General features: G+C 40.2%; 1 long non-coding RNA gene across 1 annotated transcript in view; it reads right to left on the bottom strand.

The window, feature by feature from the left end:
- Nucleotides 1-4,348: 4,348 nt before the first annotated feature.
- LOC144965580 (uncharacterized) overlaps nt 4,349-11,673 on the bottom strand; it is a 13,362-nt gene continuing 6,037 nt past the window's right edge. The window contains exons 2-3 of the long non-coding RNA XR_013644063.1: nt 5,919-5,988; nt 4,349-4,622 (exon numbers count right to left, since the gene is read on the bottom strand). This is a non-coding gene — a long non-coding RNA (uncharacterized LOC144965580). The remainder of the gene's footprint in view (nt 4,623-5,918; nt 5,989-11,673) is intronic.

Here is an 11,673-nt window from a genome sequence, read left to right on the forward strand (position 1 = left end):
AGACATGGAGTATGCTCCGGTGTATGGGGTGAATTTTTAATTCAGAAAAGTGAGTGGAGCAGGCACTTATGTTGGTAATAACAAGATATGAAGTGAGTAGAAAAGTGTCAGAAGACAATAGAGAATAAAAATTTTTTTCGCGGCGGTGGTGGGGTTTGAACCTGCGACCTTATTGGTACGACAACTCCGCCTGGCAGGTGAGAGCGTGGCTCTACCGTGGGAGCATATCCACGAACACAAAAATATTCGTTTCAAACCCAAAGTCATTTCTAGATCCCTCTCTCACCCACTTCTTGAGATCGCCGATTCGTTCACCACCATCGCGAAGTAATTTTGACCAGCAGTTAAGCTTAATAGCCAATATTCTCATCACAAACATATAACATAGAAACGATTGAGACATGGAGTATGCTCCGGTGTATGGGTGAATTTTTAATTCAGAAAAGTGAGTGGAGCAGGCACTTATGTTGGTAACAACAAGATATGAAGTGAGTAGAAAAGTGCCAGAAGACAATAGAGAATAAAAATTTTTTTCGCGGCGGTGGTGGGGTTTGAACCTGCGACCTTATTGGTACGACAACTCCGCCTGGCAGGTGAGAGCGTGGCTCTACCGTGTGAGCTATCCACGAACACAAAAATATTCGTTTCAAACCCAAAGTCATTTCTAGATCCCTCTCTCACCCACTTCTTGAGATCGCCGATTCGTTCACCACCATCGCGAAGTAATTTTGACCAGCAGTTAAGCTTAATAGCCAATATTCTCATCACAAACATATAACATAGAAACGATTGAGACATGGAGTATGCTCCGGTGTATGGGGTGAATTTTTAATTCAGAAAAGTGAGTGGAGCAGGCACTTATGTTGGTAACAACAAGATATGAAGTGAGTAGAAAAGTGCCAGAAGACAATAGAGAATAAAAATTTTTTCGCGGCGGTGGTGGGGTTTGAACCTATGACCTTATTGGTAAGACAACTCCGCCTGGCAGGTGAGAGCGTGGCTCTACCGTGTGAGCTATCCACGAACACAAAAATATTCGTTTCAAACCCAAAGTCATTTCTAGATCCCTCTCTCACCCACTTCTTGAGATCGCCGATTCGTTCACCACCATCGCGAAGTAATTTTGACCAGCAGTTAAGCTTAATAGCCAATATTCTCATCACAAACATATAACATAGAAACGATTGAGACATGGAGTATGCTCCGGTGTATGGGGTGAATTTTTAATTCAGAAAAGTGAGTGGAGCAGGCACTTATGTTGGTAACAACAAGATATGAAGTGAGTAGAAAAGTGCCAGAAGACAATAGAGAATAAAAAAATTTTTTCGCGGCGGTGGTGGGGTTTGAACCTGCGACCTTATTGGTACGACAACTCCGCCTGGCAGGTGAGAGCGTGGCTCTACCGTGTGAGCTATCCACGAACACAAAAATATTCGTTTCAAACCCAAAGTCATTTCTAGATCCCTCTCTCACCCACTTCTTGAGATCGCCGATTCGTTCACCACCATCGCGAAGTAATTTTGACCAGCAGTTAAGCTTAATAGCCAATATTCTCATCACAAAAAAACTTTTATCTATTGACTTCTGGCACTTTTCTACTGACTTCATATCTTGTTGTTACCACATAAGTGCCTGCTCCACGCACTTTTCTGATTAAAAAATTCACGCCATAACCGGAGCATACTCCATGTCTCAATGTTTCTATTTTATATGTTTGTGATGAAATATTGGCTTATTAAGCTTAACTGCTGGTCAAAATTACTTCGCGATGGTGGTGAAGAATCGGCGTCTCAAGAATGTGGTTCAGAGAGGGATCTAGAAATGACTTGGTTTGAAACGAATATTTTGTGTTCTGGATAGCTCTCACACTGTTGAGACGCCACCGTCTCCACCTGCCAGGCGAAGTATGTTTACCAAAGGTTGCAGTTCAAACCACATCACCGTCCGCGAAAAAAATTTTTATTCTCTATTGTCTTCTGGCACTTTTCTACTCACTTCATATCTTGTTGTTACCAACATAAGTGCCTGCTCCACTCACTTTTCTGAATTAAAAATTCACCCCATACACCGGAGCATACTCCATGTCTCAATCGTTTCTATGTTATATGTTTGTGATGAGAATATTGGCTATTAAGCTTAACTGCTGGTCAAAATTACTTCGCGATGGAGGTGAACGAATCGGCGATCTCAAGAAGTGGTGGAGAGAGGGATCTAGAAATGACTTTGGGTTTGAAACGAATATTTTTGTGTTCGTGGATAGCTCACACGTTAGAGCCACGCTCTCACCTGCCAGGCGGAGTTTCGTACCAATAAGGTCGCAGGTTCAAACCCCACCACCACCGCGAAAAAAAATTTTTATTCTCTATTGTCTTCTGGCACTTTTCTACTCACTTCATATCTTGTTGTTACCAACATAAGTGCCTGCTCCACTCACTTTTCTGAATTAAAAATTCACCCCATACACCGGAGCATACTCCATGTCTCAATCGTTTCTATGTTATATGTTTGTGATGAGAATATTGGCTATTAAGCTTAACTGCTGGTCAAAATTACTTCGCGATGGGTGTGAACGAATCGGCGATCTCAAGAAGTGGGTGAGAGAGGGATCTAGAAATGACTTTGGGTTTGAAACGAATATTTTTGTGTTCGTGGATAGCTCACACGGTAGAGCCACGCTCTCACCTGCCAGGCGGAGTTGTCGTACCAATAAGGTCGCAGGTTCAAACCCCACCACCACCGCGAAAAAAATTTTTATTCTCTATTGTCTTCTGGCACTTTTCTACTCACTTCATATCTTGTTGTTACCAACATAAGTGCCTGCTCCACTCACTTTTCTGAATTAAAAATTCACCCCATACACTGGAGCATACTCCATTTCTCAATCGTTTCTATGTTATATGTTTGTGATGAGAATATTGGCTATTAAGCTTAACTGCTGGTCAAAATTACTTCGCGATGGTGGTGAACGAATCGGCGATCTCAAGAAGTGGGTGAGAGAGGGATCTAGAAATGACTTTGGGTTTGAAACGAATATTTTTGTGTTCGTGGATAGCTCACACGGTAGAGCCACGCTCTCACCTGCCAGGCGGAGTTGTCGTACCAATAAGGTTGCAGGTTCAAACCCCACCACCGCCGCGAAAAAATTTTTTATTCTCTATTGTCTTCTGACACTTTTCTACTCACTTCATATCTTTATGATAGATATGCAGTGAAACACTGGTGATCCGACATGGAAGGGACTATTGACTATGTTTTTGTTTTTTTGGGTTGGAGGGGGGGGGGGGTTGGGAGTGTTTAATAGCAAAACATAGATGCTAAATTTCTTCTTGGGTTAACCAATTTCGTTTTAACAGTCTTTCACTGTAGATTGTTTAAGTCAGGAGATCCTACAAATACATTTGTATGTAGTATTGGTACCACCAATACACACCTGGATGGAGTGAGGTTCTAGTGGAGTGCCACATTTTTGGCAGTCCATTTCTGATGAAGTGCCCGCTTTGGCTGCTTGTGCCAAGTGGTACATATACACCACGATCAACAGTGCTGATGCTGAGCACAGCTTTTCTGTTTACAATCTGATATTGTCAGACAGGCGCAGGAGTCTTAGCACAACGTCTCTGCGACATATAGCTTGTCTGTGCTACAACAAAAAATTAAGTTTTGAATTTGCGTTGTAGTTCTTTAATTTTGAGTTAAACTGGGTGGGGTTCCTGACCTCCCTTAGTGGGCAGGGGGGTACATACTGTGTCTTCTATCCTCTTATATCTGTTTTCCAACATGCTTTTCTGTCTTTGTCTTGGAATGAGATTACTTGGTTTTGTCCTGGCCCTGGCCGGAGTCCTAGCTGGGAGGGAAACAGTCAAATGCATAGTTATTGTTTTGGGAGATGATATTTTTTTCCTTGTAAATCATCTCTCTGCTATGTATTATTATATTTGTTTTGAATTTATAATGTAAGCATTTGAGTGTATTTCTCTTAGTGGGATCCTGTGCTCGTGTCTGGATGAGACTTTTAAGTGATGTCATACTATGCACAATGATAGTGTGCTCTTGTAATCTAGATCTGTTCCCTATTTATATAATTCCCCTTTATCTTACTTTTTCTAGGGTGCTTTAATTGTAATTCTAGAACTTTTATACAATCCCATGTTCTTCCTTTTTACTGGCACTGATATGACCTTAATGTGTTGCAAGAGCCGTAACACCCTTAAAAACAAAAATAAACAGCACCACAGCATCCTAAATAAGTAGGGGATTGCCAGAAAGCGATTTGAGGTAGTCCTTCAAAGCCACTTAGCCCCCCCCCCCCCCAAAAAAAAAAAAAAACAAAAACAAAAAAAAACAAGACTTTTAAAGCAGAGCATTTATATTTTAAATTATAAAAAAAAAACAACCACTTGCGTTACAAATCAACATCAACAACAAAAAAAACCCCAAACAAATCAAGATTCATGCATTCCATGAAATCACAACATTCATTGGTCCAGAAATGTCCAGGACAGAAAAACAACAAGATTGAGATTCGTTATGATTCAAATGGTTATCTTGTCCACCATTCCCTCATCGCTCATCCCATTGAAGAAGAAGAAGTTGTTGTGGGGGGCATCTTTTTGGGAGACGGCCTGGAACAGAAAAATGAAGTTGAAATATGATGAGGAATTTTTGTTAACAAAAATGAGCTTGAGGTTGTTGATCATGAAAATATTTTTATAAATCAATCAATTGTTATCTGAACCAGCAACCAGTTAGTTGATCTCTGTACTGTAGGAACAGTGCAGCATGAAAATCTCGGAACACGTAAATCTGTAAATGTAAATGCAGCGGTTTGGAACACATCTAGAATTCCAAAAAGCAAGAGTGTAAGAATTGTATGAAACACATTCATCATCAAAAGATTCCCTGATTCCAAACAGAGGAATCTGCATAAAGTTAACATTTATAACGTCAACTTCTGCTTTAAGTCAACACCTATTACTGCTCCTAATCTTTCTGTTATTTATCTAAGTGTGTAAAGGAAGACTTCTTTAGTAAATGAAATTTGATTTCAAGAACAAAGGATAGAGTTGAATACCTACCACCACGCTGGGTTCTTTCAAATTGTGCAATGAACGGTGAAATGAGAACAACGAACAATGAAACCCAAACATGAGTAGAGGTACGGCTGTTACCATACGGTCAAATCGTATTTCCGACCAACCAAATAAATTGCCAGTATAAAAAGTTATAAGACAAATTAGACGTTTGGCTGAAAAGACCAAACTGGCATACCAGCGGTAGACAAAGCGACTGTGACATCACAAAACTCAGCAAAAACATTTCGTACCGTTTGGGTTTAGAAAATTAAGGCGCGGTATCAGGTTTTATTTCTTTCTTTTTTTTTTTTTTAAAGGAAAAAGGCGGAGTGTAACAAGAGCTGGATGGAATTGAAGGCAGAAGATTCTCACCCCTGATTGATAATGGATAAAGTAAATCAATCTTTCTGGTCCAGCAGTGTTGGCTTTACAATATATCAAGATTCCACGGCATTACAGTCAAAATAATATTCTCATCGAGGAAAAGTGATTGTATAAAACCTTGTCAAAGTGATACTAAGCTGCTAGATGCTGAGACTGTAAAAAGTCATAAGCAAAAAAAGTTTTTTTAAATAAAGAACAAAATACCAAACAAGGAATGTTTCGGGCTCAAAACCCTTCTCCAGCCAAAGAAAAATAATAAAAACGTAAAATGCATTACTAAAAAAAAAGAAAAAAAAAACAGATCAACGACAGATCTGTCGTCAATCTGTTTTTTCAGTAATGTGTTTATGTTTTTATTGTTATTCGTTGTTGACTGAAGAAGGGTTTTGAGTGTGAAATATTCGTATAAGATATTATTATGTTTAGACTTATATTCATTTTTGTTTATTACTTTGTAATTACCTTGATGATTTCTTGACCAAGAACGCCTCCTACAACAGCACACACATGACTCAGCTCGCCAAAGCCGTATCTGTAACAAACAATGTGTGGAGAAAAGAATGCCAAATTCAATTTTTAAAAAAGAAAGTCAAGTCTTTTGAATTTGTGATAAGAATCTTTTTTCGTTCGTTTGTTTCATGTTTTTAACTTGTAGAATAAAAATCAGAAAGAATGTACATTTACAACCAATAGCAATAATTAAAACTACTTTTGGGGGAGGGGGGGGGGTTTGATCTTTATTAATATTTTTTTTTAGGAGGAGAAGGGGACGGGGAGCTCGACATTAAAAACGATTTTCTTCATCGAAGTGATTATTTGTACTACCACTACTAATAACGCTTTCCACTATTTGTACTTCCAGAACTCTTATGTGTTTAAAGTTGCAAACCACCGCTCCTGTTTGTACTCCCAGCACTCTTATGCGTTTAAAGTTGTATTTGTGAGCTTTCAAGGACCAGCCGACCAACTTCCACTTTTCGCGGTCTTTCTATGAGAAGTGTGAAGTGTGAAGCAAAACAAAAATGGCCCTCTCGGTAAACGAGACATTCTCATCTTTTCTCCAATTTGAAAACATTCGAAAATGAGAATAATGTACTTTTTGTTAAAAAGTCAACAAATAAGGTAAGTAAACTAGATACGACAATTTTTTTCCTTAATTAATTGGCAACTCATTTCTCGTCATTCTCACTCTATCAACTATTCTACATATCTAGACGTCTGAATAGAATTAGAATCTAGACTTAGACGTCTAGATAGGCTGTCATTATCCCCAGACGCCTGTCTGGGGATAATGAAAATTGGTTATCCCCAGACACCTGTCTGGGGATAACGAAAAGGCTGGGCTGTCATTATCCCCAGACACCTGTTTTTTAAAAACTCTCTCTCTCTCTCTCTCTCTCTCTCTCTCTCTCTCTCTCTCTCTCTCTCTCTCTTAGCAGGCACTTGCAAGAATTTTTCAAAATAGTGATATCGGTATTAATTTAGCGTAGAAAAATAAAGGGGAGTGAAACAATTACTAAAGTGAAAACATTATCGCTCTATCTCAACTAGAGAGCTGCGCCGGTGTTATCAATACTTAGCTTCTATACCAGGACAAATCATTCGTTTGGACAGAAAAATAAATAAAAAACTTACCGCTTACCGTCAAAAGCAGTTTAGATATGAAGATGCATTTGTTTTCTATCAAAAAACATTCGGTACTGGACAATCCTTGAAGAATTTCAAAAGTTGTGTTGAAATTATATCCTAATTTTTTTCATGATTCATTCCTCGCGAAATCGTGTGGGTTTCGTTTCTGTTATCAAGGTGCCGCCCCAGTTTAAAAAGTTTATTGGGAAAAAGATACGGAAAAAAGTGTCCATAGATAGGTATGCAATTTGGTGCATTAGTGCAGTAAAAATTGGTGCGCAAAATTAGTTCGTAGCGGATGCGAGACTGCGTGTGTGTGTGTGTGTGTGTGTGTGTGTGTGTGTGTGTGTGTGTATGTGTGCGAGTGTGTTTGTGTGTGTCTCTTTCTTTTTTTTTTTTTTGGGAGTGCCGACGTACAATGAACGTCAATGTGTGAATCCAAGATGGCGGACGTGTTTACATTTCTCTCCTGATTCAATCTTCTTGATCTAAATTCTAGAAATATTTAGGCAGTGACAATATTACTAGAGTGGGAGGAAAGTGTTATTAGGTTGTCCAATAGCATTTTTAATTCAAGGATGGCGACAGATAGCAAGAAATTAGACAAAAAAGCCCTGGTGCGAGGAGAGGATCTGGCGCCAAAATTGGCCCAGGAATGAAAACAAAGGGAAAAGGCAAGGACAAAAAGTCAGTGCCACAAGCAGACACATGCAAAGTTTGCCTCACAGATTTCATTGAGGATGATGATCAGCTCCTGTTATGTGAGAGATGTGATTCACATGTCTGCATATCTTGTGCGGACATCACCGGTGCTGAGTATGGCATTCTACAGAAGTCCTCCCATCTACACTGGTTCTGTGAGGATTGCGAGAATCCAGCCATGTCAGTAATCAGAGCAGAGCAGCTGATTGAAGGGAAGTGTCTTGAACTTTTTTCTGATTTTAGACAGACGATTTTAGATGATGTGGAGAAGGAAATTTCTAGTTTGAAAGCTGACTTTGAGAAGTTGAAGAAAGCTCAGACAGAGGCAGTAGGAAATAAGGCAAAGGGAATTTCAGAGAAGGAGAGGGAGGATTTGGCAAGCAAAGCTAGTTCTGCAACTACTCAGGAGATGACTGACCGTATTCGTAGGGAATCAAACTTGGTGTTTTTTGGGGTCCCAGAAAGTCAGGCTGCAGAGCTGGAGGAGAGGATTTCTGCTGACACTGAATATGTGAAAGACCTGTGTAGTCGCCAGTTGGGACAGTCAGTGGAAGTTGTGATATGCAAGAGACTTAGACCAAAGGATGGCAAAATTGCAACCAGACCCATGTTAGTCACTGTCAAGGACAAAACGCAGGTTAATAGAGTCTTGAAGGAAGCTAGAAAACTGAAAGATGTAGATGAGTTCAAGAACGTGTACATTAAGAAAGACTCTACCCTTTAGAAAGGCAGGAAATGAAGAATCTGATCGAGTTGAGGAACAAAAAGCGAGAGGAAACCAAGAGTCAGGGGGGGGACGAGAATTGGATAGTGAGATATGGGAGAGTTGTCAATGCCACCAGAAAGCAAAACAAAGGACTAACAGCAGACAAGTCGGGGGTGACCGAAGATTTCCCTCCGGTGGAAGCAAAGTAGGCAATAAGCCGAAAGACAGTGTAAATAGTCATAAAAACAGTGTACATAGTGTCTCTAGTATTAAAAACAGTGTAAATAGTGTCTCTAGTCAAAAAAACAATGTAAATAGCATCTCTAGTCATAAAAACAGTGTAAATAGTGTATCAAGTCATAAATCCAGTGTACATAGCGTCTCCAATCATAAAAACAGTGTACAGAGTGTCTCTAGTCATAAAACAGTACCTGTACATAATGGACCTTTAAAATGCTTTTACACAAATGCAGACTCTGTAATGAATAAAAGGAGTGAACTTTTAAGTGTGATAGCGCATGAAGGTGCAGACATTGTGTGTATTACAGAGACATTGCCAAAGAATCACAGTGGAAGGATTGAACCAGTTGAACTACAGCTACAGGGTTATGATTGTTTTCACAATATGGGTCAGGACCAGTGCCATAGGGGTGTTGCAGTGTGGGTAAAGAAAAGTCATGGTGCTCAACTTGTGAAGCTGGATAGCAAGAATCAAACAGCACAAGAGTCAGTGTGGTGTGAGATTTCTCTCAAGTCAAAAGATAGCCTTTTAGTGGGCACAGTGTATAGGTCTCCCAGTAGTTCAAAAGAAAATGATGTTCTAGTAAATGAGCTTTTAGTCAAATTGTCAGTGGGCAGGTCTCATGTCTTGGTAGTTGGCGACTTCAACCATCCAGCACTGAAATGGGTTGATGAAATTTCTCCCAAAGACTGTGATCATCCATCGTCAAAGTTTATGGAAGCTGTTAGGGACAGCTTTCTTGTTCAGCATGTGAAAAAGCCGACACATTTTCCAAATGAACAGACCCCAAATGTTCTTGACTTAGTGTTCACCAGTGAGCAAGACATGATTGAGACAGTTAGACATAGTGCACCATTAGGCAAAAGCCATCATCAGATTTTACTGTTTGGCTTGAAATGTTATACAGAGAGGAAAGCACAGCTTGGGAATCGTTTCAATTATACAAAAGGTGACTATAACATGCTTAGGGACTCTGTGCAATCTCTTAACATTTCTGACACAATTAGAGACATGGACGTAACAGTTGCTTGGAATACAGTCAAGAAGGAGGTTATGTCTGTTATTGAGGTTTGCGTGCCTAAGGTGAAGATTGGTGTTGCTAGGTCCAGACCACAGTGGATGAACAGTGATGTGACTGCTAAAATTCAGAAAAAGAAGCACGCTTATCAAAAGTATATGCTGTCAAGAGATGGCAAGGACTACCTGCTATACACTAGTGCTAGGAACCAGGCTAAAAGTGCTTGTAGGTCCGCAGTTAGGAACTTGGAAAAGAATATTGCTCAGAACGCAAAGAAAAACCCTAAGACATTTTTTGCTTACGCCAGGACAAAAACTAGAACACAAGAGGGAGTGGCTGACTTAAAGGATGGAGAAAGAAAAGTGTCATCTGATAAAGGAAAGGCAAACGTACTAAACTCCTTTTTTAGTAGTGTTTTCACAAATGAGGACCTTAGTGATGTACCAGAATGTGAGACGAAAGACACTGGCACTAAACTGGAGAGTATAGCCATAGACAGTGAAGATGTTCGAAAGCGACTTCTTTCCTTGAATCCAAACAAGTCGCCAGGTCCGGATGGTTTCCACCCTAGGGTACTAAAGGAACTAGCTGTTCAGCTTGCTGGCCCTCTGGCTCTCGTGTTTGAGAAATCCTTGAGGGAAGGTGTTCTTCCTTCAGACTGGAAAGAAGCGCAGGTCACACCCCTGTTTAAGAAAGGAGAAAAGAGTTCACCAGGAAATTATCGGCCTGTCAGCCTTACAAGTGTGATATGCAAAGTTATGGAAGGAATTGTTAGAGACAGCCTGATTGACCATCTGACCTCAAATGAACTGTTATCAGGTTGCCAACATGGCTTTGTGTCTGGGCGTTCATGTGTAACAAACTTGTTAGCTACCCTAGAAGACTGGACATCTCTATTAGACAGTGGGTCTTCCGTAGACGCAATTTACCTTGATTTTTCAAAGGCATTTGACTCTGTCCCGCATGAGCGCCTAAAGGTTAAACTGAGGGCACTTGGAGTTCAAGGTGAAGTACTTGCCTGGATTGTTAATTTTCTTACGGACAGGCGTCAACAAGTTTGTATTAACGGACAGTTGTCTGATTGGGCGTGTGTAAGGAGTGGGGTGCCACAAGGTAGTGTGCTTGGACCATCACTTTTCGTAGCATTCATCAATGATTTACCAGAGTCTGTATCAGGCTTGTGTTCTATGTATGCAGATGATACGAAAGTGTATGGTGAGACTGACAGTGAGGTTGATATAAAGAGACTTCAGAGTGATCTTGATAGTTTGGTCGATTGGGCTGATACTTGGCAGCTAAAGTTTAATGCCGACAAATGCAAAGTGCTCCATTTAGGCAACAAAAACCAGAAAGCAACCTACAAAATGAGAAAACATGGGAGTGAGGAGATAATTGATTTACAAGAGACAACATTGGAGAAAGATCTGGGAGTTCATATGGACCCAGAGCTCAAGTTTTCACAGCATTTGGAAAGGCAGGTCAACAAAGCTAACAGAATGCTTGGACTGATAAGGAGATCTTTTGACTATCTTGACTGTGACACTATGAAGTTAATGTTTGCAACTTTGGTCCGACCACATTTGGAGTTTGGAAACTGTGTATGGGCACCTTACCTTAAAAAGGATAAGAAGCTTATAGAGAGTGTGCTTAGGCGAGCAACAAAGGTCGTTAGTGGACTCAAGGACTTGAGTTATGAACAGCGCCTGAAAAGAGTAGGACTGCCAAGTATGGTCTATCGGCGTTTGAGAGGTGATATGATTGAGACCTATAAGTTCACACATTGCTTGTACGCGACTCAGGATAGGCTGTTCACAGTAGACAAAAAATCAGTCACCAGGGGCCACTCATATAAACTTCTGAAACCCAGGGTTAAAACCACCCTTCGACAGAACTTTTTTACAAAGAGAGTAATTGAACGTTG

This window comes from Berghia stephanieae, chromosome 1, assembly GCF_034508935.2.
Source record: "Berghia stephanieae isolate SIO BIC M18660-M18661 chromosome 1, UCSD_Bste_1.3, whole genome shotgun sequence".
NCBI lineage: Eukaryota > Metazoa > Mollusca > Gastropoda > Nudibranchia > Aeolidiidae > Berghia > Berghia stephanieae.